We start from the raw sequence: 12,327 nt of genomic DNA, 5'->3' as shown, positions 1-12,327 counted from the left end.
GGGGGGGTCAAATATGTGCCGACAGAAAAAAATTTAATTGTAGGAGGTGAACACACAGTGTAAATATATATGTGTCTCACTGGTAAAGTGTAGAGCTGAAACTTATTGGATTTCGTTAACCAATGTCACCATAAAAAAAAATAAAAATTAAAAAAAAAAAAATGCTGCAAGAATCTGGGTCCGCGGGAATGTGAAAAGCGACAGTGAAGGGGGACGTGATGATTCGCCTGGGACCCCCCCGTTCAAGACTTTGGTAATGACCGCAGAGCTCCGTGCTGGAAGTCCCCAGACAAACAGGGTCCCCTGTGAGGTACAGCCATCCCCCAACTTCCAGAAGCTTCCACGACACGGGTCTCAGCTGGGATGTGAGCCTTAAGAGCTGTCGTACGGAGCATGTGCTTCAGGTCACTTTCCCACGGGCACCTCCGCTCGGAGCAGACCTCTATTGCCACGTGGAGACAGCTTCGCTGACGGGAAAAACATGACGACTGCATCCGGCAAAGCTCGGAGACTCCCCCAGGGCGCTGAGCCGAGCTCCTCGGTGACTCAGAGAGACTGTCACCTCTCAAATCGCCAACGCCGCTCTGACCGGCCGCTGCTCTCCGAAATCTCCTCGGATCCTGACCAGCTCTTCTGTGAGAACACAGCCAGAGGCCGCCAAGAGATCCCCTCAATTCACCCTCCACCGTCTACACACGCAGCGAGTCGGTGTCCACGGACACAGAGTAGCAGTGCTTCCCACCGTTCACGTGACCGTCCAAGGTCAGTGAAACGATCTGGGAATTGGGCAGCTAACCTGGAAGGACACGTTTCTTTTTGCTGGGCCTAATTGACTCTGGTTAAGAAATCCATCCAGGGCTGGCTTGAAACGGCCATACCAAAGTCCTCTAGCAAACAGGGTCGTTTTGGCCAAAAAAAAAAAAAAAGAATGGAGGGAGGATCCCTCCTGCATTGGGGACCCCTAATCTTTGTGGTTTCCCATCTGACTGCTTCAGAAAGAGCTAGGTGTGACCAAGGGTCTCATAGACAGCACAGCTGATTAAACTGAACAATATCAGGATGTGAGTTACACAGAACCCGATAAACTGTATGAAGGAAACCAGACAAGCAGGAATTCAGTTCATAGAAGAGATCCTCTGTCGACATGTGACGCCGGAAAGAGACCACGTCTGGAACTGAGGTAAAGCCTCCCTCTACCTCCGTTTCTTACCAGCAGAATGGGGATAACACCATATCCAGCGCCTGGAGTAGGGGTCAGGATTAAACACATGGCTGGGGGTCGCATGACGGGCCTCAACCTTCATTCCGCCCTCGTGCTTTGCCCTGTACCTCTGAGGCTCCCCTCTCCCCAGCCACAACCCCTTCCCCGCTTCCTGACTTTGGGTTTGGCCATGTCACATGCTTTGGCCGACTGGATGGGGCAGACATGACAGTGTAGCAGTTCCTGGCACAGGCCCTAAGAGGCTCTGCCCGTATCCACCTGTTCTCATGTGCTTCCTCAATAACCAAGAGAAGATGGTGACTCAGCTGGACCGCTGTCTCCGGGAGGGTGACAGACACATGGAGCAAAGCCTCCACAGTGACCGGAGCCTGACACAGAGCTGTCCTCGCTAAGGCACAGACCTACAAGAAAAAGAACCATCCAACCAAGCCGATCCCTGCTCACCTTAGCTCAGCCAAGCTCCAGACAATATGAACGATAATTAATGATTCTCTTTTTAAGCTACTGAGTTTGGGGATGGTTTGTTACACAGCATGATTGTCATAGTCGTGAATTAATACACTCCTGTTTATACACACACGTATATACAGTAGATGCTTAACAAATAGTCATGTCATTCTGTCCCCTTGCTGAATTCCGTGTCCCATGCTACATGCTGGGAATACAGATACAAACAAACTTCAGACCCTCAAGAACCTTTCGGATTGGTGGAGGAGGAGCTGTACAATATCAGTTCAAGTCCTAGGTCCCTCACAGAAAATTCGTGAAAGCTGTGGAAAGGAAAAGCCACGAGCAAATGCCTTTTCTTCCTCAATTTTCTCTAACATATGAGAAAAAAGACATTTTCCCAAAACAGAGATTTCTTTTTTCAATTTCTCGAAACCACGTCCCTCAGATACTTTGATGAGTCTAGAAAGAAACACTCCTTAAAGATGGGGGGAGCTTTGCAAGTTGAGCCTGTTCTGTTCTTTGCCTTGGACTGATTTTCCGATCCAGGGTCTCCAGGGAGCGGCCTGTTTCGGGTGCGATCAGAGAATGATGAAAACCAAGCTGACTTCAGCTCAAAGCAGAAAAGGCCTTTTTTTCTTTATCACTGTTGAAGAATGTAGTTCAAATTTCTGAAGCCAAAAGTGTGCTCTCTGCAGCTGCCTACCTCGTGAAAGGAAGCTGTTCTTCACGGACTTTGTCTGCAATGGGAGACTCGAATCCACTAGGAGGCAAAGCATGAAGATATTACGGATTTCAGCCACCTGACGCCTGTCACTGAATGTCCATCCGGTCCTGGTACAGCCCAATGACACCCTTCCACGTTCTGAAATCTCTCCTGTCAGGGGCGCTTAAAGGGTGGTTTCTATTCTTTCCCTTGTGAAATGACCACTCGATGGTTTGCTGTGAGCTGTCTAAGGCCTGACAGGGAATTATTGGTTTTTCACTTGTCGGCTTAGAGGAAACATCTACATGATGCCACTTGCAGCCGAGGCGGCTAGCGGACCAAAGGGCACCGCGTTGTGAAGCTTGGAGCCCAGAGGGAATCGTGGTGTGCAGAATACACTCCTGCCTCACCTCCAGTGCGGGCTGGTCCCCTCCCAGAGAAGGGACCCAGTTCCCGGAAAGGACCAGAAGATGTGTTTGCATGGCCAGACCCCTAGCTGGAACCCTAAGCAGCACATTCTCCTCTCGGTCCGATGAAGGGAATTTTCATCTGTCCTTGTACCATAGACTGCAGAGCAGTCACCTACGTGAGTTCACTGAAGCCTTACGACTTACGTCCGCCTAGAGTGACTTATCGTGTTGTACGTTAGACCCCCTGAAACTGCAGCTGTGTGACTGTTTTTGATCTACGGAAACTGCGATTTCAAGAAAAGCATTAATTTTTTTGAGTCAGATTTATTACACACAGTAAACGTCAAACTATTTTTTGTATCTAGTCCTGCGGATTTTGGCAAATGCACACAGTCATGTAACCACCACCATGATCGCAACACACATACTGCCATCACCCCAAAAAGTCTCCCCACAACCCTCTCCAGTCAGCCTCTTCCCCCCAACACTCAGCCCCTTGCAACCCCGTACGCTGGCCTTCTCTACTCAGAGGAGAAGAGTAGCCTTTCGAGTGTGGCTACTTGCACTTAGCGTCACACACTGGAGCGTCATCCATGCTGTTCTACGTGTCAGTCATTTGTTCCTTTGTATCGATGAGCAGAACTTCAATGTCTGGATTCACTGTATGATTTTATGACCCGTCCACCAGTGGAGAGACAACTGGGTTGTTTCCAGCACGGGGCGGTCATTACTAAAGCGGCAGGATTTTTCCATGGGTGTATAATTTCATTTCACTTGGGTAAATACCCAGGAGTGAGATCTCCAGGTTGTAATGTAAGTGGATTTATCTTTATAAGAAACTGCCAAACTATGTTACAAGGTGATGGTGCCACTTTGTGTCTCAACTGTAGCTTATGAGAGCTTCAGCTCCACACCGTTGCCAGCAGGCTGGTGGGGACCTGGGGTGGGTATAGCCATGCTTGCAGGTGCAGAGTGGCACCTGACTGTGGTTTTAATTTACATTTCCCTAATAACCACTCATGCTGGCCATCTCTTCAGGTGCTTATTTCTGATCCGTACATCTTTCTTGGTGAGGTGTCTGCTCAAGTTTTTTGCCCATTTTTTTTTTAACTGGGTTATTTGCTTTCCTATTATTGAACTGTGAGAGTTCTTTATTTCAGTTATTTATTCACAGTTAATATCTAGATACTAGTCCTTTATTAGATAATGTGTTTGGCAAATATTTTTCTTCAAGGCTGTGTCTTGTTTTTTTATTTCCTTAAACACTGTCTTCTGAAGAGAATAAGTTTGTTTTTTACTTTTGGAAGAGTTTAAATTTATTATTTTTTCTTTTCTACTTCACACTTTCTGCGTCCTATGTAAGAAATCTTTGCCTAACGTAAGGTCACGAAGATTTTCCACCAGGTTTTCTTCAAGAAGTTTTATAGTTTGAGGTTTCAGATTTAGGACGATGATCCATTCTGAGTTAATTTTTATATAGGGTTAAGGTCTGGTTCAAGGTTTTGTTTTAGTGTTGTTTTGTTTTGTTGTTTTGCGTTTCTGTGTTTTGTTTTTTGGGGGAGTTGCTTTGTTTGGTTTGGTTTGGTTTTGCCTTGTCTGCATGTAGACATCCACTTGTTCCAGCATCATTTCTGGAAAAGACCATCCTTCTTCTATTCAGCTGCCTTGACATCTTTGTCGAAGCCCATTGACCACATATGGGTGGCCTGTTCCATTCTATTCCATTGATCTACGCGTGTTCTTTTTCCGATACCGTATGGTCTTTGTTAATGTGCCTTTGCAGCCAGCCTCAGAATCAGGTAGGAGGAGACCCTGAACTTCCTGTTTTGGGCTGTCTTCTTTTTTCAAAGATGCTTCGGCTCATCCAGTCCCTTGGCTTTTCCATATACATCTTAGAGTCAGTGTGTCGATTTCCATAAAGAAGCCTGACGAGAGAGTGACTCATCCGAGGTCACACAGGGAATGGGCATTGGAGCCAGCTTATCCTCCAATTGTTTTTGACAAATCCAAGTTCACGATCTGACCACACAGAATAACATTACTATGGCAGAAGAGATGAGGCAGGTTCTGGCCCAAGATCAGGCATTGTGGATCTCAGTACATCGGGGAGAAAACCGACCCCGTCTTCAGTCGCCGAGCCCCTGCCCTGCCTTTTCAGGGCAGGCAAGGTAACCGGATATTTCCTGGAACGAACCACACGGTCTGGGAAGCTCAGGTGAAGCCTAGCATCTCATGGAGCCATGATTCCAGCTTTCATAATAAACCTCTGTCGTGCTTACAAGTCTATCTGAGCAAGCTTCTGTCTCGGTTTCCTGATGAGCATCCGCAGTCCCCACAAGGACGGAAGCCCGGCTCTGAACCCCCTGACCTGGCGCCCAGACCACCCCCCTTACCCGTTCCAGTCCTCGCTGCTCTCTCTTCCGCCTGAGGCGGTGACTGCTCGGGACAGAGCCCGCTCCCGGTGCCGGGCTGGGCCTCGTATCTTTACCCTCTTCCCAAACTAATCTCGGCTTCGCTCTCCCCACACTAGGCTGCCTCTGGAGGTCCCCCTTCCAGCAACCCCCTGCCCTGCAGCCGTCGAGAATTCTAAAGCTGAGATTTGCAACCAAAGGGAACTCTGCTTGAATCCCAGGTCTGTGTTTTGGGCCAAGATACTTAATTTTCTGAGTCTCAGCTTCTTCATCCGTAAAACGCCCCCACGGGGCTGCCAGGAGAACTCAAATAAAACGAGGCATTTGGAGGGTTTGGCACCGCTGCTGGCACATAGGTGGTGGTGGTCAGCACTACTGTGGACCCTCTGACCAGACCCCTCCCCACCAGGCCTGCTCCTTACCACTGAGAAGGCGACGCAATCTACACAGAACGCTGGCGCGTGTCACCGGCTACAGTGCCTGTTCCAGCCAGCAGTGTGGAAAGAACCTTAGAAAGACTCAGCTGCAGAAAATTCAACAAATCCTCCGCCGTGAGAGCAGCAAGCCCACCCCTGAGGTCCCTTGTGCTGACGTGATTGAAGAGGAAAAGACGTTTATCTTTCATGAGCCAGGAGAAAAAAGAGAAAAACCTTTTGCACTTAGAGAAAGGACTGTGAGTCTAATATCGGACTCTGTAGATAGTCTCACTCACTTTTAATGGGGAGTGACCAGCCTGTCCTGGTCACTGGCGACCTGAATGAGGTCCCTGTTCTCTCGTCCTCTGGTGTACAGCAGAGCCACACAGGACGCTGTCCTTCACTCCCAAAGACGGCGACCCTGGCTTGTGAACTCCGCGCTTGACGCTGTTTCTGAGGGTGGCGAGGGACACTCTCTGGGCTCCGCCTTACGACCAGAGGTGGGTGCTGACGAGAAGGTGGCCTGGGCTCCGCGCGGAGGTGGAGGCGGCACTGCCCATCACGCGGACAGTGCATTCACACCGGGGCCCGACCGCGGGGTGACAGGCAGGAGTCCCCCCGGCTGCAGGGACCACTGAAAAACCTCAAGCGCTGGACACGAAACTGAACCCAGAAGTCACACCAGGGACGAAGCAAGAGTCCCAAACCGCATAAACGCCACGCACGAGGACGCAGCCCCGGCCACGCAGGTGGCCCAGAGGCGCCAGAGGAGGCCAGGCGGGCGGGACGCGTCTGCTGACCGAGGTCTGGACTCGCTCCCTCTGTCGCCCGGTGTCCGTCCTCCGTCCACGTCCCCTCATCTCCCCCTCTGACCCTCTAGCTGGGCACAGTGTCCACCGTATTCCTCATCCTACGTTTCCTGCCCGATTCATTTTCCAAATGCTGATCGGCCTCCCCCTCCTTATAATGACCCTCAGGCGGCACATCTGAGGGGTCACCCCTGTGTCAGTCATGCCCCTGGGAGCGGCTCCGGCTGAGACGGGCCGGCTCCACCACTGGCTCCACCACGGGCAGGATCCCAAATGACAGCTACCTCGTCCGTATGCTTCAGTTCCCCAGACTTCACCTGCGGCAGACACGTGTTCCCTCTTGCCGGGCCGAAGACAGCGGCAGTCAGCCCTCGTCCCAGGTCACAGACTGGTCAAAGAGTGTCATTTGCCTGGGAATGTCCCCGTTTCAAAACCGAAAGGCCCCAACACCAGGCACGCCAGGAGAGCCAGTCACCTCAGGAGATGACACCAAATCCAACGCAAGCGCCTGCATAAAACGCCACCGCGGAGTGGGTCCGGGGTGAAGCGGGGAGAAGCTGGACTCAGGGCCAGAAGCTCTCAGGCAGTTCCAGACGCTGAGCCGCCATGTCTTACGTTGAAAACCGAAAGGCCCCAACACCAGGCACGCCAGGAGATGACACCACATCCAACGCAAGCGCCTGCATAAAACGCCACCGTGGAGTGGGTCAGAGGTGAACGGGGAGGAGCTGGACTCAGGGCCAGAAGCTCTCAGGTAGTTCCAGACGCTGAGCCACCATGTCTTACGTTGGAAAAGCCATTCTAGACAGATAGAGGAACTGGGGAAACAAACAGGCCCCAAACCTCAGCAGCTCAAGGTAATAAAAGTCTATTTCTGGTTCACATAACAAATCAGCGCAGGCCTGCTCCACAAGGCCACTGAAGGATGGGAGCCCTTCTGTGGTGGGGGGGAGGGCTTCACCCCTGAAAGCGGAGTCCCTCTGGGTCCTCTGTGCCCAGCACAAACACAGGAGGACAGGGGCAGAGGGAGCTGTGCCAAAGGCTGCATGGCCAGGCCCGGAAATAGTGTTTGTCACTGGCCGCAGGAAGTCACGTGTCTGCGTCTAACCTCAGGAGGTGAGAGATAGCGGAGCCCTTCTGTGGTGGGGGGGAGGGCTTCACCCCTGAAAGCGGAGTCCCTCTGGGTCCTCTGTGCCCAGCACAAACACAGGAGGACAGGGGCAGAGGGAGCTGTGCCAGAGGCTGCATGGCCAGGCCCGGAAATAGCGTTTGTCACTGGCCGCAGGAAGTCACGTGTCTGCGTCTAACCTCAGGAGGCGAGAGAGACAGGTGAGTGCCAGAGCAGAGGGGAAGTGGGCTGTTCGTGGAATATCTAACTCTCCTCTGCTTACAGAACTCACTGGTCATAGAAGCAAGACCCTCAGAGGTCAGAGAGTCCTAAGGCCTCCCCACCTTACCCCACACACCTGCTAGGACCCTGGGCTATGACATGAGGATCCTGTGCAGTGATGGGGGGGATACGGGAGAGAACCCAGCCAGTCCGCTCCTGGGTACCCAAGAGAAATGAAAAGACACATGCACAGAAAACCCTGTACACGAACGTCCACAGCAGCCCAGGTGTGGAAGCAGCTCAGAGAGGGTCTACGCAGACAGCAGAATATTACGCACCCATGAAAAAGACCGGACACACTGAGACGCGCTGCTGTATGCATGATCTCGAAACACTATGCTCAGGGGAAAGAGCCAGACAGGAAAGGTCAAGTGTCATACGACTCCCCTTAGATGACGAGACGCCCAGAACGGGCAGATCCGTTTTGGGGGGCGTGGGGGGAATTGGATGCAGAGCGACTGCTAAGGCCACAAGGCTTCTACCTGGGGTGACGAAAATGTTCTGGGTTAGATGGTGGTGACTAGACTAAAATCCACTGAACGGTACGCTTTAAAAGAGTGAATTTTATGCCATGTGAATTACTTATATCTCAATAAAAACGAGGGCGGGAAGGTAGAAAGGACCTGGGGGGTGGGCGGGAAGGAAAGGAAGACCAAGGCGCCACGTCATCCCCCACCCAGACCCGCCCGCACCTCCCCGACCTCCTTGCCGTCCGCGGGGCCCCCTCCACAGGCCCTGGCACCCCGTTATCCTGCAGCTGGTTAGTGCATCACAAGGAGACACACGCACAGTAATCGTAGTGGTGACATGTGACAGAGCCGAGCCTCGTTTCTGCCCCTCGCCTCCCAAGCAGCAGGTGGGCAACTGTGACGGGGACAGACAGGGGCTGCAGAAGCAGAGAGCACCAGATGCACGGACAGCAAACGGCATTACTGGTCTCCATTTCTGCAGGGCCCTGCCGGGCACCGGGGGGTCTCACTGAACCCCAGAGCTTTTGCAAACAGGCACCTGAAAGGTTTCTGCACCATCGGGTCTTTTAATGACCTTTCCCCTCAAAAAGGCCAAGTTTTCCACAGAGGCAGCTTTTTCTTGCTGGGGCAGCTCTAGAAAGTTCTGAAAACAGACCACCCAAGAATTCTTCATTTCAGGAGAACCGGCCCCGCGTGAGGACAGGTCAGCATTTCTGGAAAGCGTGTTGAGACGCTGGCCACGGTCAGCCACTTCGGCCATTACGTCGTCCTCACGGCGACCGGAGGAGAGGCACATCACTCGTCCGTTTCACAGATGAGGAGAGGGAGGCACCAGGGGAAGGGGCTGGTCCAGGGTCACCCGCCCACGAGGAGCAGCACCGAGTCTCAGGCCGCACTGGCGATGAAGGGGTCCAAACCTCATCGAGGTCAAAACTTTCATCGCACGAACGAGAGACACGAGGCTCGGGGGTGCAGGGCTGGGGGCAGGAACTGTCTTTCCTGCCCCACAGTGCTCCGCGGCCGCCACCCCAGCGTTTGACGGGGAAGTCTGTGCCACGAGCCCACACATGAGATGAGCTCTCCGGTCACCTCCCATCCTCAGAGGGCAGTTGGCCACCCCCTCGTGTGCGTCCGGGGTGCCTGGCGCGTCCCCTATTGGACTCCAGCTGTCCTTTCCCGCGTGAGTCACCCCACTGAACTAGGAGCCACCTGCGGGCAGGAACCATAACTGCTTTATCTTTCCATCTCAGAATCTGAAACGATGCCTCAATATAGTGTCAAGTGGACCTCCTTCATTCATTCATTCATTCATTCACAAACACTTTCTGAGCACTCGCTACGTGCTGGGTTTTATTGTGGGGTGACGATGCCGTGGGGAACGAGACGACCCAGGTGCTGATGGGCCAGGGGGATGGGACATGCGATAAACTGGACGTGAATAAATAAGGGAACAGATCATTTCAGGCAGTGATCAGTGCTCTCTAGATGAAAAAAGAGCATTTTAGAAAAAACAGGAGCGGATGGACACGGGGCGCACAGGAAGTGACACCTGGACAGTCAGGAGCCAGCCAGGTCGGAGCATTTAGGGCAGAGGGAACCAAGCTGGGCGTCTTGAAGAACTCGGAAAGACAGCCAGGGAGATGGAGCACAGGATCCAAAGGAGCCCATGAGGCGGGCGGGACCCGGACCACGAGGGCCGTGGCCAGGGGTCTGGAGTTGACTCTGGGCCTGACGGCTGGAGGACGCTGAGCAGAGGGACGTCCCGCCGGCCGCTGTCAGGGGAGGACAGATCTGCAGGAGCGCGGTCCACAGTTCAGGACTGCGGGGGGCACCGGAAGAGCTCTCTGCAGGAGGCCGGGGACCGGAGCCAGGTCTCCCGATGGGGCGTCACCGGCATCGGGACTGCAGGGGCACAACCGCAGGGACCCCAGGTGGCCCAGCCGGAAGTCCCGCCAAAATATTTCACGCCCACCTCATCGTACGGAAAGAATAACGGGGGGGAGGGGGCAGCTCCAGAAAACGACGTGACCGCAGACACGAGACCGTTAAGTGCAGGGTGTGAGTGATTCCAGGGCAGCCTGGACGGGAGGGGGTGGTTCTATGGGGAACATTACCGGGGCCCCCGGAGCAATTTCAATGTGAATCGTACGTTATGTAATGACGATGCATCGGTGTTTACGTTTTGAGTGCGATCCCGATGTTGCGCTTGCACAGGGAAAAAAAGGAGCTTTATTCTTAGGAGGTGCGTGTTGAATTACTAAGGGGCGACGTGTCAGAATGTCTGCAGCTCACTTTGAACCATTTCATCCGAAAAAAGGGAGCACGCGAGGGAGGGAATAAATGTGGCTGAGTGAAGAGGAAGCAGGCGGTCCTCTTGCAGCTTGTCTGGAGGTTTACGATTTTCAGAACGAAAAGTTAAGAGGACGAGAAATGAGCAAATTACTGATTAAATGAACGAGATGCGGGGGTCGGGGGGGAGTGGCGTTTCTCTAAGAACCTTACGAGCGGTTGGGCCACATTGTCCCCTACGTGGGCGGTTCTGGCAGGACTAGAACGAGACATCTCTCCTGGTCTCCCCCAGGGCAGATTTTATTTTTTTGATTTGGAGGGTCGCGAAGCAGCGCGGGCGTTGCGGGCGATGCCTGAGTGGATGCTGCCATCTAGTGGCCGCCCGCGGACACGGGGCCCCGGGCACCACGGCGCTGCCCTCCACTGGGGCCCGCGAGTGAGCTGGGGCGAGAAGGTGTCAGCACCTTCGTGAACGTCCTTCCAGAGCGAGCAACGGACACACACGGCCTCCGTCCTCCCGGACGCACGGCCTCTTTGGCCTTTAACATCACCAGGCCTGACAGGGCTTTCGCTGACCTTACTCTACAAAATCGGAGCCAGGGAGCCATTTAGGGGCATTTTACTGCCGTGTGCACATAATACTGAGTCGTGGGCGTTGTTTGCTTATTCACGGAGGCTTCTGATGACGGCACTGGGCACTTTTGAAACCACCTTTTCAAACCTCCAACCCGTTCCTAGACGCAACTTAGAAAGCAGGTCTGGGCACGGTCCCCTTGACCAGGAGACAGCGAGGACAAAGGAGTCGACTGCCTTGGCAGGAAAAGGGAGAGTTAGGAGTAGCTGAAAATATCAGTGGAGGGTGCTGGGGTCTGGGGCAGGCGCCCGGATCTCCGACATACTCCAGGCGATGCCGCGGGCAACTGCTCTACGGACCAGACTTCGAGCAACCAAAGCCGGCTGGGAAGCCACAAAATGAAGAAGTGACCCGCCCCTCCTGTGGGTGACAGGGACACAGGGACGGGGCGAGGCACCCCACTCCCTCTGCCCTGAGCCTCCCCAGACCCCTCACCCATCAGCTCTGTGACTCTGGGCGAGGCTCCCCGTCACACGTCCCACTGGCCACGACGGGCTGTGTAACATCTAACAGAAGCGGATTCGAAAGTGTTTCGAAAATCTCAAGATGGTACACAAATGCAAGGTCACAGAACACACGCGCACACACCACACACACGCGCGCACACACACACAGACCATCACCCCATCATCAGTGCGTGCGTGAGCACACACACACACACTGCATACACCACACATACACGCACACGCATGCACACACACCACACACGCACATACAACACACCTACACACATGCACATGCACACACCACACATGCACACCACACACACGCACACGTGCACACACATGCACACGCACACCACATGCACACACACCACACACACCGCACATGCACACACACACATGCATATACCACACACACGTGCGCACACTGCACATGCACACACACACCACACACTCACGCACGCACACACACCACACACACACAGGCACACACGCACACACACGCACACACACATGCACACAGAGACCCCACTGTGGACCCACTGTCAAGCTCACTCCTGTTTGGGGGCGTGGGGGGCTAGCGGAGACGATGATGAGTCAAAGAAAAATAAAGACGCGTTGCTTCTCTCCGGAAACTTCACACTAAATGTCCAGATAAGTTAGACTAAGAAAAAACCGCG

This window comes from Pteropus alecto, unplaced genomic scaffold (genome assembly GCF_000325575.1).
Source record: "Pteropus alecto unplaced genomic scaffold, ASM32557v1 scaffold60, whole genome shotgun sequence".
NCBI classification, from domain to species: Eukaryota; Metazoa; Chordata; class Mammalia; order Chiroptera; family Pteropodidae; genus Pteropus; species Pteropus alecto.
This window is presented reverse-complemented; position numbering follows the sequence as displayed.